General features: G+C 41.6%; 1 protein-coding gene and 1 non-coding gene across 5 annotated transcripts in view; both read left to right on the top strand.

Annotated features, from left to right (window-relative positions):
- Positions 1–21578, top strand: part of Fbxo34 (F-box protein 34) — a 74386-nt gene that overhangs the window by 16728 nt on the left and 36080 nt on the right. The window lies entirely within an intron of this gene.
- Positions 1824–1990, top strand: LOC114696060. The gene has a single exon (XR_003734950.1). It is a non-coding gene; the product is annotated as a U1 spliceosomal RNA (small nuclear RNA).

Raw genomic sequence — 21578 nt, 5'->3', positions numbered from 1 at the left:
GTGTATTGATGCTGTGTGTGTCTGCTGCTCGCAGTCCTTCTCACTCTCCGTGTGCTGGTCCTTGAGAGCTTTGCTTGTCCCCCACATTCCAAGTACTCTGTAGATGCTCAGAAGACATTTGTCACGTGAGTAAAGGTAGGAAAGAGTGTAATATGAAGGTTAGCAACCAAACAGTTTACATAGAAAATATCTGTTCAAAAGTGTTTCCATTAATTAAAAAATAGTTTAGGAGTGGAGCCCAGTGTGGAGGTAGAAGCAGGCTGATCTTAGAGTTCAAGGCCAGCCTGGTCTACAGAGCAAGTTCCAGGACATCCAGGGCTACACAGAGAAAAATCTGTCTCAAAACCCCCCCAAATAAATAAACAAACATAACAATAATAATTTAGGAGCTTAAAATAATAAAATTACTTTGGAGACCACTGTGTTCTTTAGCAATAGCAAGGCAAACAGATGTGTGTTCACTTAAGGATTGTATATATATTTTTTCCTCTATTTTGGCACTGCTGGTTATTCAACCCAGGGCCTTGCACATGCTGGGCAGGTGTTCTGCTGCTAGGCTACATCCCCAGCAAAGACGGTTTCTTCTGTTGGTGGGAAAGGGACTGAGTTTTGGCTTGATGACTCGGTTCAGATCCCAGCACTCACATAGAAAGCTGGGCCTGCAGCACTGCTGTGATAGTTCTGTAATCACAGCATTAGGAGGCAGGCAGATAGAGTCAGCCAGCTAGCTAGGCAGCCCGCCTGAATCGGTGAGCTCCAGGTTCAGTGAGAGACCCTGGTTTCAAAAATTGAAGCAGAGAGTGATGAATGGTGACTTCTGCCCCAAACCTGTATGTATTATGTGCTTGTTCACCTGTACATGTACCATATGTACACACCACGCTGAAAAGTCAGAAGAATCCATCTGCCTCAAAGTGCCTTGTTTAGCACCTTTGAGTGTAATCCATAGGGATGGGATAGTGAGGCAAAGCCCATTAGATTGCAGTTGTCCCACGGTGTGCAAACGAACGTCTCTTTCCAATGGGAGCCCTCGAGGCTGCAACAGAGTGAGGTATGGCAGTGTAGTAACTCGCTTTCCTTCATTCTTCAGCTGGAGCTGGGCTTTGAATCTGAAATGTCTTCCAAGGACTCCTGCATTGAAGGCTTTCCCCAGTACAGTCATGCTCAGAGGTGGGGCTTTGAAGCTATGGCCTTGCTTGATCACTAAGCTGTATCCTTAGCCTTTTTTTAAAAATAGGATTTTGCTAGTTGCTTAGGTTGGCCTTCAGTTTAGGCTCTTTCTACATCAGCCTCCAAAATAGCTGGATTTACAGATCTGTACCACCAGACTTCTAGTATCTCACTGTGATCATAATTTGCCTTTCCCTGACAGCTAATGTGAGTGACCATTTCTTTTCTTTGTTAGTATATCTTTTTTGGAGAAATGTCTGTTTAAAGCGTGGTTGTTTTGTTGATTATTGAACCCGATGCATGTGTATGGCCTGTTCCATCTACTCCATCTAGGGTGATACTAGTCTTCACTTGTTGTTAAAGCTAATTCAAGACCTATTAGTAGTTTGTCTTCATTGCTGTTGGGAGACACTTGAAAGCAAGTAGTAGTAGTCAAAGACTATCGAGACCGAGCCCGGGTAGCATTTATTTATATGTTTTGTTTGGTTGAGACATCATCTCTTACAGCGCAGCCTGGCCTTGAACTCACTGTGTAGAGGAGGATGACCGTGAACTTCTAGTTCTTCTTTACAGCTGCTGGGATTATAGGTATTACTACTTCTGGGTTTGTATAGGGCTGGGGATCAAACCAAAGGCTTTGAGTATAGTAGGCAATACTTACCTGGCAGGGGAAATACCATGATCATGAAGATAGATGGTTTTCCCAGGGCGAGGCTTATCCATTGCACTCCAGATGTACTGACCCCTGTGAGTTCCCCAAATGTGGGAAAGTGGACTGCGTACTTTGTGGTAGTGGGGGACTTGTTCTCACTCTCCCCTGAAAGTAAGAAAAATATTTGACAAGTACTCTGCCAACTGAATCACATCTCCAGCACCTCTGTACCTCTGTTTGAGGCAGTCTTTTTTTTCTTTTTCTTTTTTTTTTTTTTTTTTTGAGACAGGGTTTCTCTATGTAACAGCCCTGGCTGTCCTGGAACTCGCCATGTAGACCAGGCTGGCCTTGAATTCAAAGCGATCTGCCTATCTCTGCCTCCTGAGTGCTAGGATTAAAGGCATGCACCACCTAAGGATCTCTTTTACTAGGCTCATCTCTTAGCAGTCTATACCACTTCCCACCAGTACCATACTAGGGTCACACTTTCAACACTTGGGGCTCATATTCAAAGCATGTCCAATATGTGTCCAATAATCATTGGTAGTGAAGTTAGAAAGGCAGACTTGAAAGCTGGGCAGTGGTGGCATGTGCCTTTAATTCCAGCACTCAGGGGCCAGAGACAGGTGGATCTCTGAGTTTAAGGCCAGCTGGTCTACAGAGTGAGTTCCAGGACAGCCAAGGCAATACACACAGAAACTGTCTCATAAAAAAAATGAAAACAAAAACAAAGGACAGACTTGGAAATCCATGGAGATACTGAGATATCAAGTCTGAGACTGGAGATTCTTCCTACAAAATGGAGAAACACCTATTTGAACACATTTTCTAGTTTCAAAGGTAGGCACTCAAAATAGGATAGTTTTCCCAGGAGTTAGTTAAATTATAGGTTAATATAATTTAGTATGAACATTATCATTGTCTTTCTCAGAACTTGGTCTTTCGGCTCTCCATGACTGGGCTTTGTAGCTGAGTGGTCAGTGGGTGTGTTTCAGACTCAGGTTTATTACATCTCATAGATTATTCGTGTGTGAGCCGATGAGAAAGTCCCATGTTTACAGATTTCCATGTTCCCTTCCGGGAAAGCAAACTACTGTGCCACTTTTAGGCAATTGGGCATTTCCTCCAGTCAGTACCAAGAGCTAGTTTTCTAGTTATCTCACCGGTGAAGAGGATGGCATCCTCCTAGTGTACACCATTCCTTGTTCCTGCTCTGCTCAATTGGATGTGAGGGTAGGATTTGGAAAGAAGGGCTTGGCCTTTTGCCTTTGTCTACTATGGCTTTCTCTCAGGAATACCACAGGGTTTGTCCCGCAAATCTGCACACTTAGTCTTTGGAGGGGAGAATTCTCATGGTGGTAACAAATAGTTACACAGGTCAGTTACCTGCCTGGGACTCAGGTAGAGGGAGGGGCTTGGTTGTGATGGCACAGTCGAGTGGTATTACAGAGTAATTGAGTGAGTGTGTTAGCCAGACACAGGCACATTGCTAGGCCTTACACGTGGAGTCGTTAGAGGAGGACTCCCATAGAGAAGTAGATGCACTCATCTGTGTATGTACACGCATATTTTAAATGAAAAATGTAAAGGGCCTCAAAATGTTAAAAAAAGAACATAAAATTAAACAAGTGATTTTTCCCCCCTACTTTTAAGGTACACAAAGGAAAGAATAATATCTAGATTTATTGCTTAGGTATTGTGACATTATGCTGCTAAGGAGACTAAGTTGTTAGTAAATGCCTCAATTCTAATAAAACTGGCTCTAGGTGTATGATTATGCTTATAATTTTAGTATTTGCTGTGGTGGTTTCCTACCACCCTTAAAAACTATGACGTCTGCCGTGCATTTGAGTGCTGTACTTTGATGTTGTCAATAGTGGAGTGTGTTTGGTAGTTAGGAACATCATTCCTCTAAACCACTGGCACACTTACCGTCTCTCTCATCTGAGAAATTATTTCTAAGAATATATTGAGGTGCTAATTAAAGTCGTTATGGGTGTTCTTTGATTCATAGAAGTCAATTGCGAACAGCTTCAAAACCCTCACAAAATACGCAAGCTGCAGCTTCCACAGTCTCTAGAGAATAGCAGTTTCTTTACTTCCAAGTGTGTGTGGAGGCTTGATCGAAACGGTTCGGTACTCTTCTGTGTGCTGTGCTCTGTCAGTTAAGCTGGTTTTTATTTAGACCATTAAATGGGTCCTAAATATGTAGAATATTGATTTTTTTAGAATTTCTTTTGTTATTCTAAAATGGATTACTTCCAAGCCTGGCATGACGGCTCACAGCTGTCATCTCAGTACCTGGACAAGGAATCAGGGGATTGCTGTGAGTCTGAGGCCAGCCTGCTGTACATAGGAGTTACAGGCTATTGTGGGCACAGTGAAACCCTGTCTGAAAGCCCCTAAAACAAGAAACCTCACTCAAATTCCTGGTGTATAGTTTAGAAGGTTTTGTTATGTACTTTTGGCAAATGATGGAACTTAATTTGTTTTCACATAAGCTTATTTATTTAGGACTTACTAGCAGCTTCAGTCTCAAATGTTTTTTTTTTCCCATTAAATCATTGTAAGTACCAAATAATTTGGGTTTGTACCCATTTTTGTTATAGTCATCTTTCCAGGCTGGGGGTATAAAGTAATTTTTTTAAAAAATGTTTTTGTAAAGGCTGGGGAGATGGCTCATTAGGTAAAACCCTCGCCTTGCAAGCATGAGGGCCTGCGTTTGATCTCTAGGACCCATGTGGGTTGGTTGGTTGGTTGGTTGGATGGTTGGTTGGATGGTTGGTTGGTTGGTTGGTTGGTTGGTTGGATGGTTTTAAAGGCAGCTTAGGCTGTGACATGCCTAGAATCCTAGTGCTAGGGAGGCAGAGGCAGGTGGATCTTTTGAGCTTGCTCACCAGTCAGCCAGACCTAGTCGATGAGTTCCAGAGCAGTCAGAGGCCCTATGTGGGGCCTGGGAAAGAGCTGGTGACTGTTTCCCAGGTTGCCCACTGGTTTTCCCATGCACAAACACACAAACGTTTTGGGGAGAGATTAGAAACGTGGGCTGGAGGAGTAAATCAGTGGTAGTCAGCAGTAGGCTAGGGGTTTGCTGATCACTTGGATAGAACTCAGGAGTAGGCAAGTGACGTTTGTCTAGCGTTAGCAGCTCCAGGTGTTGAGTACTAGCTCTTAGTGTTCCAGCTTTCAGTGGTACTGCAGCCCGAGCCCCTCAGCTCCCTGCCCCTCGGTACCTCCCCAGCAGCCAGGTCCGGGAGCATTGTCACAGTCCTCCCGCCAGCTGCAGCCCTCTCGCTGCTCAGTTTGCTGTCCTGCTCCTTCACCTTCCACAGTCTCAGCTCTTGTAGTCCTTCACCTTCTCTAGTCTCTGTCCTGGCTGCCCTCCAGGCCTCATCCACTCCAGCTGATGGGTGTGCTTAGAGCTAATAGCCCCCTGGTGTTCTCTGCTCTTCATGCAACCAGCTCAGCCCACTCCAACTGCAGTAAAAGAGCATGAGTAGTCAATAAAACCAGGAAGGCCACAGAACTTAGTCTTCCTGGGGCTGTTATACAGCACAGGGAGGCCATGCACACAAGACGTGTGCACACAAGACGTGTCTCCCGGACTGAACCGTTTGAGGGCAAGACAGGTTCCAATGCAGCCATGCATGCAGTCTTAGCTCTGTCTGCTAACCCTAGGCTTTTTGCATGCTCATACTAGGCTGCACAGGAGTACTTGGTTTGCCTGTCCTGTCCGTTGTGAGTCAGGGAGGTACAGGGCGGAGTAAAAGTTTTTACAAGGGGTGGGGTGGGGGGCAAAGCTTCCTAGGGGCCTGGCAGCACGTTTGGAATGATTGTGGCCGAAACAGTCTTTGAGGCAGGAGCTAATAGAGAAGCTGTTGAAACAGAAGCAGTGGCTTCTGCTGTAGCTGTTATTGTACTTCCTGTGGCCATAGTAAGACACCTTAGGATGTCTGGGGCTGAGTCTTTCTGATTGGCTGTGAGCGGTTCAGAGCATCCATGGCTGGCTGTAATAAGGACAGTTCCATGGATCAACAAAGAAGTAATGATTTAGGGCTCAGTGAGTGGAGAAAGGCGCTTGCCACCAAGCCTGCCAACCTGAGTTCAATCCCAGGATCCAGGCACATGGCAAAAAGGGAGAACTGACTGCCGGCGCGCACACGCACACTGAGTATTTGATGGAAATTCTTATGGCTTCTGGAGAGTGGCCGAGTTGAAGTTCAGTTGCTGCTGCCCTTGATGAGAACCTGAGCAATGGCAGTGCCACTGTGTTTAGCTTTTTGTCAACTGAGTCCGTTGGGAAGAGTGAGCTGAGCCTCAGTTGAGGAAGGGCCTCCATCAGATTGGCTGTGGGTGAGCATGTGGGCATTTTCTTTCTTTGAAATGTTTACAGTTGTACGTGTGGGGGGAGGTTTGCCTCCTGTTACGTCTCTGCAGCGCTCTTGGGTCTTGTGCCCCTGCAGACCAAAGGAGGCCGTCAGACCCCCTGGAAGGAGTTACAGACAGATGTGAGCTGCCACGTGTGTGCTGGGGGTTGAAACTGGGTTTTTGGAAGAGCAGCTAGTGGTTTTAACCTCTGGCTCATCTCTCCAGCCCATATAGTTGAGTTATGTGAACGGTGTCAAAAACAGTTGCGTAATGCTTTAGACTTCATAGAACAGAGTGAAGTTAGGAAACCATAGAGGAAGAAAGTACTTGGCGTCCTGGGGGGGGGTAAAAACAGTAGCTTACGTCAGAGCAGGCTTTTGCCTGATGCTGCTGCTTCATTCCATTTCCACTCTTACTGAATGTATTTGAAGTGAAGTTTGCTTTAGAGTTGCAGCACCTGAAGATTTTGACAGCTTTTTGCTGACGTTGTTTCTGCAAAGCATCTTTTTGAAAACTGTATCTCACATGTAGTATCCAATGCATATATTTAAGTGTGCAAATGATATATAAGGAAATAGTATATGATCTTCCAACACTGTGTTTAAAAACTGGCCTTATTTGTGTCTTTGAAAAAGGAAGCCCTTTTCCGATACTCCTTTTTTTTTTTTTTTGGTTTTTTTTTTGAGACAGGGTTTCTCTGTGTCGATACTCCTTTTTAAGCAGGAAGCTTTTCACTGTGTAAAGGAGAAAGGCGGGTCATCTGCAGAAGGGCCAGTGCTTCCTCTGTCCTATCAGCTAATTCCAAGACTGTTACATGTGATCTCCACCCATTTCGTTTGGCTCCAGCCTTTGCTCTCATGATCTTAGGACTGATGATTCAAAATTGCTGTGTGCGCTTTGGCACAGCAGGAAGGTACCCTAATAACAACTGCCGTTGTCCTCTGTACAGCTTGTAGTTACTCCTACAAACACAAGCACAACAGGAGAGCCTGGCAGGTCAGAGTTCTGCTCCCAGTGTGCCTCTGTGCTCCTGCAGGACTGGCCGACTGCGTCTTCTGTACAGTGTTCCTTCTCAACTAAAACGGGTTTGAACGTGTGCACAGTACATCTAGCTACGCTGACTTTTTCCTTTTTCTTTTCCTTTGTAAGGTAAGGTCTTACTGTGTTGCCCCGGCTGGCTTCAATCTCCCTTTGAATTCTTTTCACAGTGGTAAGCAAAGCAAAATGTATGGAAAGTTAAGTGGCCTTGCTTGTATGAGTTTAATTGTATGTTTGAATAGCTAAGCACTGAAATGCTTTTGTGTGGCTCTTGTCTCAAATGTTTTATCTAGTTTTACCCCTTTGGGGTAGTGCTTGTTTGTTCGTTCTTTCCTTCGTTCCTTCCTTCGTTCCTTCCTTTGTTCCTTTGTTCGTTCGTTCGTTCCTTCCTTCCTTCCATTCTTCCATTCTTCCTTTCTTTTCTTCTTGAGACAGTTTTGTGGTGTAGCTCTCTTCTCTGTTGCCGTGAGGAGACACCATGACCAAGGCAACTTATAAAAGAAAGCATTGAATTGGAGGCTTGCTTGCAGTTTCAGAGGTGAGTCCATGACCATTGTGGCAGGGAGCCTGGCCGCAGACAGACAGGCATGGTGCTGGAGTGGGAGCAGAGAGCTTACCTATCCACAGGCAGTGGGCAGAGAGAGACTGAGTCTGTCCTGGACTTTGGAAACCTCAGTGCCCATCCCAGTAATACACCTCCTCCAAAAGACCACACCTCCTAATCTAGTGCTTCTCAACCTTCCTAATGCTGTGGCCCTTTAATACAGTTCCTCATGTCCTGGTGACCCCAACCATAAAATTATTTTTGTTGCTACTTCGTAACTGTAATTTTGCTACTGTTATGAATCATATTGTAAATACTTTTAGAAACAGAGGATTGTTAAAGGGTTTGTGACCAACAGGTTGAGAACCACTGTCCTAATCCTTCACAGAAGAGTTCCAGCAATTAGAGACTGAGCATTCAAATATATGAGCCAATATGGGCTGTTCTCATTCAATTCCGCACTGTCCTTAGCCTGGAACTGACTATGTAGACCATGCATGACCTTGTACTCATGGCAGTAATCCTGCCTCAGCTTTCTGTGCTACGATTAGGCATGTACCAACACACTAGACTAGTAATTTCCCTTGTTAATATCCATCCCTGCTGTATAATCAATCATCAGTCTCTCTCTGTGTGTGTGTGTGTGTGTTTGTGTGTTGTTTGTTTGTGTGTTTGTGTGTTTGTGTGTGTGTGTGTGTTTGTTTGTGTGTTGTTGTTGTTTTGTTACATTTAGTTGTTGTTTTGTTACATTTAGTCTTCTTTTTTTGTTTTGTTACATTTAGTCTTCTTTTCTTGAGACTGGCTCGTTATATAGCCTAGGCTGGCCTTAAATCAGGATTTTTCTGCCTCGGCCTTCTGAGTGCTGGGGTTATAGGTATGTGCCACCATACTCTTTTTAAACAAGGGGGTTCTGGGGCTGGGGAGATAGTTCTCTGAGGAGCCTGGGATTGGTTCCCGGTACTCTGAGACCACCCCCCAGTAACTCCAGCACACAGGTTTTGACACCTTTTCCTGGTCTGCAGGCACCATCTGTGCATGTAGAGCAGACATGCTTGCAGACAAAACACCCACACATAGAAAAAATGTTCAAAAATGAGAAAAAGTAATTGCTGTGTGCTGACTTTAAATTATGGAGAAATTCTTTGGGGACATGAAACAATTGTGCCGTATTTTATGGTTCTGTTTTCTCTGAGACAGGGTCTCACTTTGTAAACCTGGCTGGCCTTAAACCTGTGGTGATCTTCTTGCCTTTGCTACGTTAGCATTGCTGGCATGTGGTCCAGCACCTTCCCATTATTGTATCTAGTAAGTGATGTGGAAGGAGAATGTCAGTATCCACAGGGTAGAACTCAGGAAAGCTTCCATATTGCTTCAGAAGGTTACCTTAGTAACCTGCTTACTGGTCTCTTTAGGAGAGAGACCTCATGGCACCTTTATGTGACTATCAGCATTTAGTCCCATTTTATTGATTGACAAGTGGGGGGATCAGAGAAAACAGGCATTGCTTAGAGTTGTGGGCACAGAATGCCAGTTTCTATGTATATATGTAACGCACAGACACTCATCATCATCATCATCATCATCATCACCACCACACTGTGACTCTGTTGTTCTGAGGATGCAAGCCAGGGCTTAGCACTTGATGGCTAGTGCTCTGCTACAGAGTGGCTAAGTTCTCGTCCGTCTACTCCTTCCTTAAACTTTTACTTAAGTGACTGATTTCTAGGGTCAGTTTGTCCTTTGGGAAATCCATTGGATGACAAAATGTTGACTATATGAAGTAAACCAGCATTTGATGATAGGGAAAGAAAGAGCAGCTCCTTTGATTTCTCAGAGAACTTTTGCACTGTAATAACTCGGGCCTTAAGAATGCAGCACTGGGGTGTGGTGGTGGCGCACGCCTTTAATCCCAGCACTTGGGAGGCAGACATAGGTGGATCTCTGAGTTCGAGGCCAGCCTGGTCTATAGAGCAGTTCCAGAACAGCTAGAGCTACACAGAGAAACCCTGTCTCAAACACCAAAATAAGAGAGAGGGAGGGAGCAGGAGAGGGGAGGAGAGGGGAGGGGAGGAGAGGAGAGAGTGGAGAAGAGAGGAGAGGAGAAGAGAAGAGAAGAAGAGAGAGGGAGGAGAGAGGAGAGAATGAGAACACAGTACTGAGGTAGTTAGAGGACTTTAACAGTTTGCATTTCAAATTAGTATTTTACAATCTGGTCATTATCTTCATTTGATATGTATGGAATTAAGTATAAGCTAGAACTTTTTTTTCATCTTGAAGTATATTGTTCTTTACACTGTATCATAAGTATTAAGCATTACTACATTTGAGGATCAGATTTTCAGAAGAAAATGGTGGTTTACTAGAAAACAATCTCCATACTTAGGGGTTGAAATACTTCAGCCAATCAGTACCATAGATTCTTGCTTAGTTCGCTGATACTTAAATGACGAGATTGTAGTAGGTGGTCATCAGTACCTCTTTAAGGGCTCCACACTGATTATGGCTTTTTAAATTTTACGTCACTTTTCCTGTGTGTATTTGTGTGTGGAAGTGTGCTGGCACACACGAGGAGATCAGAGGACAACTTTTAGAGTCAGTTCTCTTCATCCATTGGTTTTATAAATTGAATTCAGGTTATCACGCTTGCTTGTTTACTGAATCATCCTGCTGACCTGTGGAACATATTTAAAAGCTTGGAGGGACATTGGGGTGGGGGACCGTAACTGTATTTAGATGGTGAAAAAGTTACAAAACAGTACTTGCTTTCACTAAGTTTTAATGAATCAGTGTTTTCTTCCAACTCTAACAGTGTTAGCAATGTGATATTGTCACCGATAGAGTAACTACTTTTTCCCTTCCCTTTCCTCCCTCCACACCCTGCCATATAGCCTCCTTGCTCTCTTTCAAATCCACGGCCTACTTTATTCACTAATTGTTACTGCATGCATAATATGTATTTGTATATGTATTCCTAAATGTACCATACAGTCTGTATAATGTTACTTGTGTGTATGTTTTCGGGGCTGACCATTTGGTGTTGGAGAACCAATATGTGTGCTCTTCACTGGGGAAGACCACCTTTCTCACTCCCAGGTTTCCTTCGTTGCTTCTAGTTCTTGGTGGGCTTTCCCCCTCCTTTGGCATGTGTGCTGATGTCATCCTTCAGCTCTTGGTGGGCAGTCATGTTGGTGAGACTTCTGGGTGTAGCTTCTGACACTACTGGAGACACACTCTCACAGCAGACTCCCTGATCTTAACAGTCTGTCCACCCCCTCTTCCGCAGTGTTTGCTGAGCCTTAGGTGTGAGTCTTTTGTAGATGTATCATGAGGTCTGTGCTCTGCAAGTCTGAGTTTTGATTGGTTGTAGTCTACTGTAGTGGTCACCTGTCGTAAGGAGAAGTTTCCTTGATGAGGGATGAAGACTACACTTGCTGAGTATAAAGACAAATGTTTTTATATTTATGTAAATGATTGTTGTTAGGGATTGTACTCAGTCAAGTAGTGGTTATAGGTTCCTTCAAAACCAGTGACTTCACTAGCATGGAGCAGCTAAGTAGCTTTCCATAACAGGTGTGCTTTCCCTTTTGTTGAGCAGGGTAAGTAATCTTAGCACATCCTGCTTGCTGCACAAATCTTGTAAATATTTATGTTGGTCACTAAGTAGAAATTAAGATAATAAAAACCTTGTTACTAGAGCATGTTACTTAATTTGCTAAAAAGGAAAAAGTAGAAGTAGAGGCAGGAGGATATCTCTGAGTTCTAGACCAGTCAGGGTTACACAGTGGAGATTCTGCCTTGGGGTTGGGGGTGAGAAGCTGGGCTGGGTGTGTGCTTCAGTACTAGAGTGCTTGCCTAGCATGCCTGAGTTCCTCGATTGAATTTTATAGTTGATTTTATTTTGTAACTACATCCACACACACTTCTATTTAAAATATGCTGAGAAGAGCTAATGTCTCTGCCAGAGGAGTTTATTGCACTCCCCTGGGTTAAAGAGTAAAGATTAAATAGCTCAGCTTGTTCTGGGTTAGGGGTAGCACTCTGTGAGTGCATTAGGGGGTCCTACTAGTAGATTGAATCTAGGGTTTCCAGACTGATAATCTGTGCTGATGTCACATTCCTCTAATACTGAGTTTGGGTGAAAGTAAAGTTTGTGATTGTGATCATCTATCTGCTTTTCTTTTGTTTCTTTTTATTCATGTTTTTCTCATCTCTGTTTTGGATACACTTTTTGGAAGAATTGAGTTTGTAAGTAGTTGTTCCATTTGATGGGTTTAGGAAAAGACCTCTTGAGGTTATCTACTGTTGATTTTCCAGGCAGGAGGACTAGCTTGCCAAGAACAAAAGTTACCAAATAACACATGTACTGTTCAAAATATTTCTGAGACAGGTCAGTTGGGAAGCTGTTTTACCTTAGAAATATGAGGGCATTTGCTCCTCAGTGTGAGAGGGGACTGGGGAGTGACAGTAATTTATGGATTAACTGGTTTTAAGGAAGGAAATAGTAATAAAATCTTAATATTAGTAAGAATTTATGGCAAACTGAGGAGCTTGATTTGGAACACACAAACTGCTGGAGTGGTCAGGTGGTGAGGGGGTTGAGGGGGTGAGCCGTTATTCCAAGTGTAACAAATTTATCTTTAGACTGGATAGGGTGGGATTTGCATTCCCCAAGTTACAATGAGTTTCCAGATCCTTATCAGTTGAGTATTAGGAGTGACTGTTTTTAATAGTGATAATGAGGCAGCTATTCCCAGGAGGAGACTTAGTCACGGGCAGGTTTGTCAGAGTCCTGAAATAGTCTGGGAAAACTCAGGATGGAAAAAAGCAAACTGTTTCAAAACAGAACAAAAACTTGAAGCTGTTTTGTAGGGACTGTGAGGTGGGAATTGATAGGGGTGGTGCCCATCTCTTACCCAGGGAAGCCAAACTTCCCTGAAGTGCTAAGCTTTTTAGAAGCCAGAAAAGATCAGTATTATGTACCTAGAGTACTACAGGGTTAACATGAAGTTGTGAATAAGAATAAATTGATAACAGCTATTAATCTGCAGTTATATTCTTTATATAAATTGGAAAAACAATTTTACATTAGAAAAAAACATCTGGTAGCAACTTTGTTTAAAAGAAACGATTTTTTTATTTATGTGTATCTATATGAGTGTATGCCACATGTGCACAGGTACCCAAGGAGGCTATAAGAGGAGTATGGTCCCCAGGAGGTAGAGTTCCAGGCTGTTGTGAACCACCTGATGTGGTACCAGGAGCAGAACTAGGGTTCTTGAGAAGAGCAGCAAGCTCTCGGAGCCACTGAGCTGTTTCTCCAGGCCCAGGCTGGTAGCAGCCTTTTGAAAGAAAATTTTAAGTAGCATTTTGTTGCTTTAATTTTAAATGTTTTTATAATTAAAAAAAAAAAACAACAACCTGGTACCAGATACTGGGGTGAAAGATCAAAGAAGCAGAGCATCCACAGCCACCACCCCTTACCTCACCAACTCCTCAGCCTGAAAGACCCTCTAGTTCCTGTCTCTTCACGCCTTATATACCTTTCTCCACCCAGCCTTCACTTCCTGCGATTAAAGGTGTACACTTTCCAACAAAGGCATGAGATCTCAAGGGCTGGGATTAAAGGTGTGTGACTCTCAAGTATTGGGATTAAAGGTGTGTGCCACCACTGCCTGGCTGTGTTTTTAATCTAGTGGCTTGTTCTGTTCTCTGATCTTCATACAGATTTTATTAGGGTACACAATGTATCAATCACCACATTTCCCCTATTTTGTCTAAAACAATAAAAGAAGGTTATAACATACGAAAAACTATATAAAATAAGTATATATAATATATAAAGTCAAAAATTTCATTAACAATGTCCAGTCCATAAACATTTGACAAATTCAGAGAAAATACTCCATTATCTGTCCTATTTTGGTGAGTCCAAAGTGTTGTACCTAATTCACGTTCTATCCTAACTTGTATTACCAACACAAAACTATCTTTTGATGTCTTTCAGACTTACACACTTTATACCTCTTTGGTGAGTTTCTTTTCTGAATTGGTTAACAAGGAAAACTATAACTAACTAGTCGTCAACTCCCTCAGAGACCTGAGAAGGAAATAATATTTACTGAGTAAGCAGGAAGTGCAAATAAATGACTTCTAAAACATGTAAGAAATGACAGAAATGGGGCTGGAGAGATGGCTCAGAGGTTAAGAGGGTGGACTGCTCTTCCAGAGGTCCTAAGTTCAATTCCCAGCACCCACATGGTGGCTCACAACCATCTGTAATGAGATCTGGTTCCCTCTTCTGTGTACATAATAAATAAAAAAAAAATGACAGAAACAGCAGGCTGCCTGGACAGTCACCCAACGTTCCTCTGCAACATTGGGGCATCCATCTTCGACCTACAGGCTTAACATATCGGACAGACTCATCTGTGAAACAAGATTTTTCTGAAGGTCGGTCCTCTTTGTCTTAGCAAAGTTCAGCGGTCCTTTCTCTTGTGTCCTGCTTGTCCATTTTGGACAGCATACTGTCAGCAGTTGAGGCAAGGGTACTTTCTTGCCCAATAACTAACTTTTGCCACACAGAAATTCCATATGGAGTTTCTTTGATGCCCATCATCTTCTGAAGTAGATTGGTGTTGCCAGGAGCAGACATGTTTCATTGTCATTAAAAAAAAAAATCTGTTATTAAAATAACTTAAATGCCATATTCTGTAGACCTCTGAAGTTTGAAGACTACCTATCTAAAATATATCTGTTTGTCCTTGAAAATATACCTAATATGTCTACAAGTTCATAATAGGTGATTAACTATATGTTAATTAGTTGGTAATAATAATGTTCAAGGACTAACAATTTGTATTACATTGTTAAAAGAGTATAGCTGTATACTCCTGAACAAGAGTAGAAATATATATACAGTATGTTCCAACAAAAATAATCTCAAATTTGTATCAATATACAAAATTTGTATAATATATATATATATATATATATATATATATATATATATATATACAAAAATTTAATTCTATTGTTTTTGGGATATTTGTTGTTAATCTCTCCCAAAAAATTACTGCAACTTCTTTGCCAAGGTTCACGTTCTGCCCATAATTTGTCAATTTCATCATTAGTTAAAGATACAATTTCTGCTGGGTCTATTCCTACTAACTGATGAAGTCTCAATTTTCCTTTTAAAATCAACTCAGAGATCTTTTCCACATAAGTTTAAATTTTTTTTACTCTGTTTATTTGGTAGAAATATCCATTCCAATGTAATATCTTCCTTCTGTATTAAAATTCCTGTGGGAGAATGCTTAGAGGGTAAAAATAACCAAAATGCAATCAAGCTTTGGAGCCACATGATCCACATATGATCCTGTATTTTCTTTTCCACCAAAGCCAATTCTCTCTTAGCTTCGGCTGATAAATTCTCTTGGACTATTTAAGTCCTTGTCACCCTGTGAGATTTTGAACAAATTACTCAGTTCATCATTTTTTACCCCAATAGTGGTCCATAGACTAATAATCTTTGAAAGTCATTAAGAGTCTGTAATTGATCTCTCCTAATTTGTACCTTTTGGGTTCTAATTTTTTGTAGACTTATTTTATATCTTAAATAATTAATAGAATCTCCTCTTTGTATCTTTTCAGGAGCAATTTGTAATCCTCAAAAATTTTCTTCTTCAAGCATTCTTTCTAAAGTATCTACATTTGAATCAGGTAGTAAAATTGTTTTCCATGTAATGGTAAACTATAGTGAGGAAGTTGTTTACCTATTACTTCCAATGGCTGTCGTACAAAATATTGGCACAGGGTTGGGCTATTTAACATTCCCTCTGGGAGAACCTTCCATTGATATCTCTTAACAGGCTGAGAATTATTGTAAGTAGGCACTGTGAAGACAATTTTTTCTCTGTCTTTTTCTTGTAAGGGTATTGAGAAGAAACAGTCTTTTAAGTTATAACTATAAGAGGTCATCCTTTAGGTAACAGAGAAGGCAAAGGAATTCCAGATTGTAGAGAGCCCATTGGCTGAATTACCTTGTTAACAGCTCTTAGATCTTTTACTATTCTCTACTTATTAGATTTCTTTTTAATAGCAAATACAGAAGAATTCCAAGGGCTGGTTGATTTTTCACTATGCTGAGCATTTAACTGCTTTTGTACCAGCTGTTCTAAGGCCTATAGTTTCTCTGTTGTTAAAGGCCATTGCTGAAACCATACAGGCTTGTCTGTTAATCATTTTAAAGGTAGAGCTGTTGGTGTCTTTGGAAGATCAGTGGCTGTTGTGCCCTCTCGTACAATCTGAATGGTGAGTGACTGTTCTTTATAATACTTTGTAATATTTTTCTCAGAAATATATGTTAGTTTATGGTTTGTTTCTGAGATTGGAGGAATGTTAATCTAGGTTTTTCATTGTTGTAATAAATTATTTCCCCATAAATTCATAGCTATATTAGCCACATAGGACTTTAATTTTCCTCTCTGTCCTTTTGACCCTATACATTTGACCCATCTCACACTCTGTTTCACTTGAGATAATGTTCTAACCTCTAAAAGCTGGATATTTACCTCCTGCATTGGATGCCAAAATTCTGGTACAGTTATTGTAACATCCACATCTGTGTCTACAAGACCTTCAATGAGAATGTCATTTATTTGTATTTTTAATTTTGGTCTTTGTGCATTTATAGAAGTCTGCCAAAAAATTCGCTTCATGATTTCTCCTGAATTTTTTGTTCTCTCTTCTTTAGCTGTTCTGTCACCCCAAGCAGTATGGTTTTTTTTTTTTTTTTTTTTATAGGAGGCATTAGATTCTTTAATTGCTCTGGGAAGGAATTTCTTCCATGATGACAGGAAGGACTGAACCAAATTTGACATGTGGACCTGTGAGAGGCTGCTCAGCAAGTTTCCTGATGACAAGGTCCTGATGACCTTGACTGTCCCTTGTTCTACATTCATTAGTCCAGTGTCTGCCTTTACCACAACTTCTGCATAATCCAGGAGGGAGGGGCATTCTATTTGGATTATTCCTTGAAAAAACATTATTTCTAGAAACACTTTGTTTACAGTCCCTTGTTTATCACAATTGAAACATTTGATGTTTCGATTTTTTTCTTCAAATCTCTGAAAATCACCTCTCCTATCCAAGCATCATCATGATCATGAGATTCAACATTAATTGTATCTCAGCTCCATTCCTCCAAGGGTGCTGATCTTGTTTTTAATGGCCCAATTATCCTTTTGCATTGTGCATTAGCATTTTCAAAAGCCAGAGATTCAGTTATTATCTGTATAACTTCTGAATTTGGTATCATTCTATGTACTGCTGAAGTCCGTCTTCGTAAGAAATCAGTGAAGGTTTCTTTTGGGCGACTTTTTCATGAATTCATGCCCAAAGTTGGACTCCAGACTATGGGTGTTAGAGTAGGAGTGAGGGGTGTTCGTGAACCTGTAGGGCACACTACTCTTTAACACCAGGGTTTACTAATTAGTAATGGAGACAGGGTTGACCTCATTAGGCCAAAAAGGGTGGGAAAGGTAGGCTGCCTTTATGTTTGTCTATCTTAGGTCAATGCTAAGAGCAAAAGAATCTTTTTATTTTGTGTTAAGATTTCTTTATGGCTGCCTGCATACTAGCATAGCAAGCTATGAAACCAGTTTTCCTTAAATCCAGAAGTGATAACATACTAGATTAAAACAATCACGTCACTCTTCAGGGAATACATGCAAACATGTGGGTAGGTGCCTTGGTTGGACTACAGTCTGCATATTGTCTTCGCTGTCTGTGTTAAGCAAATTCCTCCTTAACATGATGCCATTATGTTCACCATCATCCTGTCTAGAAACAGCATTTGCTATATGAATTGTGTTTTGAAACAGGCCATGGTAACCTTCCTGCCCCCCACCCTTCGCTTCACCCCTCAGAGCTGAGGACCCAACCCAGGGCCTTGTGCTTGCTAGGCAAATGGTCTATCACTGACCTTTAGTCCCCAACCTGTGATAACTTTCCTAGTGGAAAAGAATCAACCTTAAAGCTATGTAAAGAGATAGACTGATAGAGCCCAGAGAATAAAAAGCTCTTGCTGCACAATTCTGATGACCTGAGTTTGATCCAGGAGTCCACAGTGGAAAGAGAAAACTGACTCCCAAAAGAAATCCTGTCACCTCCACACACGTGCCTCAATACACACACTCAGAAATAATAATAAAAAAAACAATATTATAGAAATTATGTAAAGGTATAAACTAGAAACAAATGGTATCCCAGTTAAAACAGTGTATTTCATATTTCAGATTATGTTATATACTAAAAGTATTACCTTTCGTGTTGGGAATAACAGTATGAAAGATCAAAGTTGCTGTCATCTTAGGGCACATTTGAGAATTTATTGAGTTGTCATTTTAACTTCTACACAATAGTGCTTTGAATATTGTCTTGAAGGAAACAAGACTGCCACCAAATGCATGACTTGTTGAGGTAACTCACACGTTTATTGAGGTGAGTTAGGTATACCCTGTGACATAGGAAAAAAACAATTAAAAAGAACTTGGAGTTATGGAAAAATTGGAGAGTCAGATAGCTGTAGTTTTATTCGGGTAATACATTTTTTTTAGAAACTGAATGTTTCTATAATGTTATAGGAACTTAGATTATAATAAACAAAAGAAAATTTCTTTTAGGGGAAATGATTTATTATTAATGTGAAAAAGTTATGGGGGTGTTATGAGAGAGGTCGCACAGTGGTTAAGAACACTTATGCTTTTGCAGAGTATGGGATTTTGGTTCTCAGCACCCACATGGGTAGTTTACCTGTAATCCAGCTCTAGGGGCATTGGATACCCTGGCCTCCAAGGGTACCTGCGCTGAAGTGCACATACCCACACATAGACACATACACACACAGTTAAAACAGAAAATCTTTTACAAAGGAATTATGATCTAAATAGTTGAATTTTTGTTATAGTCATGTTTTTGTTCTGTAGTTTTAATCTGAATACTAAATGCGTGCAGTTTATTCAGTAGCTCTGTAAGAGTTGCTTGGAAGAACAGCAACATTTTAACAGCAACAGTGCTTTTCAGTCTCAACCTTCCCCTGGAGATAGTACTTTAAGCTTTTTCTTTTCATTTGCTTAAATGTTCTCTACAGGGTCTTCCTGGTCTGCCTGTCTTGCCCAGACTGGCCTCACTCATGGTACTCCTCTTTCCTCAGCCTCCTAAGCACTGAGATGTGGGTATTTGCCACCGTGCCCAGCTTAGCTCTCTGTTATTAACAGCATTCTTTCTTCTTTATTATTTATTTTTTTATTGGGCTGGGTTTCAAGTAGCCCAGGCTAGGCTCAAAGTTACTGTGTAGTTGAGGATGACTTTGAACTCTCTTGATCCTCGTGTCTACTTCCTCCCAACTACTGGGATTACATGTTTTTGCCACTATGGTTGACCATTAATAGCATTCATACATTCTGGTTGTTGAGTTTCCAGCTTCAAATACGAGGATTTCATTTTTTCCTCATTCCCAGAAATACTTTTATTCTCTGTCTTCTAATGTAGGTGCTTACCAGTTTGCTTAGGTTGTCACTCTAAAGTAGTTACTATTCAGGTAAGCTAGTGTCACCTTCATAAGACTTAGTGTGCCCTGGCATTTATGTATTCATTTACTTTTCTTTTTATAGTAATCTAGTTCAGCTTTTCCATTTCCTCTCAGGAACAGACTCTTGAGGTATTCTCATAACTCTGTGTTCCCGAAGATGCACGCCCATTTGGATCATCTGATTTTCTGCTGGGCCACTCTGCCGTGTCCCGACACCAGCATCTAGAAGGTAGCACTGCCTATTGTGTTGGACTTCCTGTGTAGAGTTTATGTCTTCTTTATCTTGGTTGAGATCCCATTACCCTATCTGTCCTTGTCTATGCCCTTGACCTTCACTCCCAGTGATGGGACTTGAACCCAGGGCTCTGCATGGTAGGTGAACTCTGTACCACTGAACAACATTCCCCTGCCTAGTTTAGTCTTTAATTATAGCAGAACATACTCTCATAGTCCCTGCTGGAGAAAGTTAAACTTGTGTAGACACATTTGATCCATCAAATTTACTGCCACGGTAGACAACACAAAGAACGTAGAACTTTTTATCACAGGCCTAAGTAGAGGAACCTTGCATATTTTGTATGGAACTCAAAGTGAAGCAAGAGACCTGAACCTTGAATGGAGTGTAGCAGGCAGAGGTCTAGGACTTGTTGGCCTTCAGGGAAAGGAAAGTGGAGCAGGCTGTGGAAGGTCAGTGGACACTTGAAGCAAGCGTTTGAATAGCTCCCCAGGGGAATCTCTGTCTGGGGATAGTGTTGCACCAACCTCGCCTTCTAGGAGTTAGATACACCTGTCCCTGTATTCACTATTTAGAGCGAAGATGATGTAAATCTCTTCTATAGAAGAGGAGCTTGCGGAGCCTTCCTGTGTCTGCACAGGAGCATGTGTTACCCTTTCCATTGCTGTGGCAATACCAGACATAAGGAAGGAAGGGCTGATGTTCGAGTGAGGAGCTGGTCCATCATGGCAGGCATGGCAGCCATCATCCTGCATCCACAATCAGGAGCAGGGGGAGGGGAAGGGTGCTGCTCAGCACCTAGTCTCCTTTTTATTTGATCCAAGGACCCCAGGCAGTGAGACAGTGTCACCCACATGCTCAGTAAAACCTTTTAGAAAATCCCTTCACAGACACACCAGAGGTCAATCCAGTCAGATGGACAATCACATTTATCCATCACAACAGATGTACAGCTTCTCGGCACAACCAATTCTAGGTATACCAAAGATGTAGATTTGGAGTGAGGTATTTTACTTTCCCATGCCTTTAATGTCTGAAGATGGCTTATTCTGTCCTTATTACTGTTCAGCTGGATGTGGGGCTCTAGTTTAAAAAGTTTTCCTCGCTCCCTCTGCCTTTATTGTTTCCTTCATCTTAAAGAAACAACATGGTTTCATGGTTTTCTCTTGCTTTCTGGTTGCTTGAATTTCTTTTGTGGCTATTGTTTTTGAGATAGGATCTTTCTGGATCTTAGACTATCTGGAACCCTCTTTTTATCCACTCTGACTGCTCCAGGCTCCTGAGTGCTAAGATCACAGACATGAGCTACCATGCCTGGTGGAATTCCTCATCCTTTGTTTGACTAGTTCTTTGTCCTTCAGTGTAGGAATGAGGTCACTGCATACTCAATGAACCTTGTAATCTGGGAACTACTTTGTAATTGCTTTGTATGATGACTTTCCCTTTTTCTCGTAGTTTTCTTTTGAACTCAGATAACTTGATTTTCTAGACATAATCATTCAATGTTTTGTCTTTTCTATGAAGGATTTAATTTCTTTCCTTCCTTCCCACTCTGTCAAGTTTCTGGGTTCAAGGGATTTCCCTGCCTCTGCCTTCCTGGTAGAGCTCAGCTCCTGTCTTCCCTACCCCCTTTTCTTCCACAGTGGCTTGCTGTGGGACATAGATTGGCTTTGAACTCTAGATGATCCTCCTGCCTCTGCCTCCCAAGTACTGAGATTCTAGACGTGCCTCCCTCTGTTATGGTTTTTTGTGTTAGAGATGTCTAAATTTTTGGTGGTTCTTGTTTCCTAGTGGAATTAGAATAGGAAAGCTCTGAATACACAAGTAGGACTTACCAGCTAATGTTAAGTTTCACTGGTGGTGGTGACCTGGCAGTAAGTTTGGAAATTTTTGTGTCTATATGTATATACATTTTTTCTGTGATAGGATTCCCCAGAGACTTCAATTTCCCTCGAAGTGGAGGCCCACCTGTTAGCTTTTT

Source organism: Peromyscus leucopus, chromosome 9, assembly GCF_004664715.2.
Source record: "Peromyscus leucopus breed LL Stock chromosome 9, UCI_PerLeu_2.1, whole genome shotgun sequence".
Classification (NCBI taxonomy): domain Eukaryota; kingdom Metazoa; phylum Chordata; class Mammalia; order Rodentia; family Cricetidae; genus Peromyscus; species Peromyscus leucopus.
Note: the sequence above shows the minus strand (reverse complement) of the source record. Positions and strands in the feature narration are given on the sequence as shown.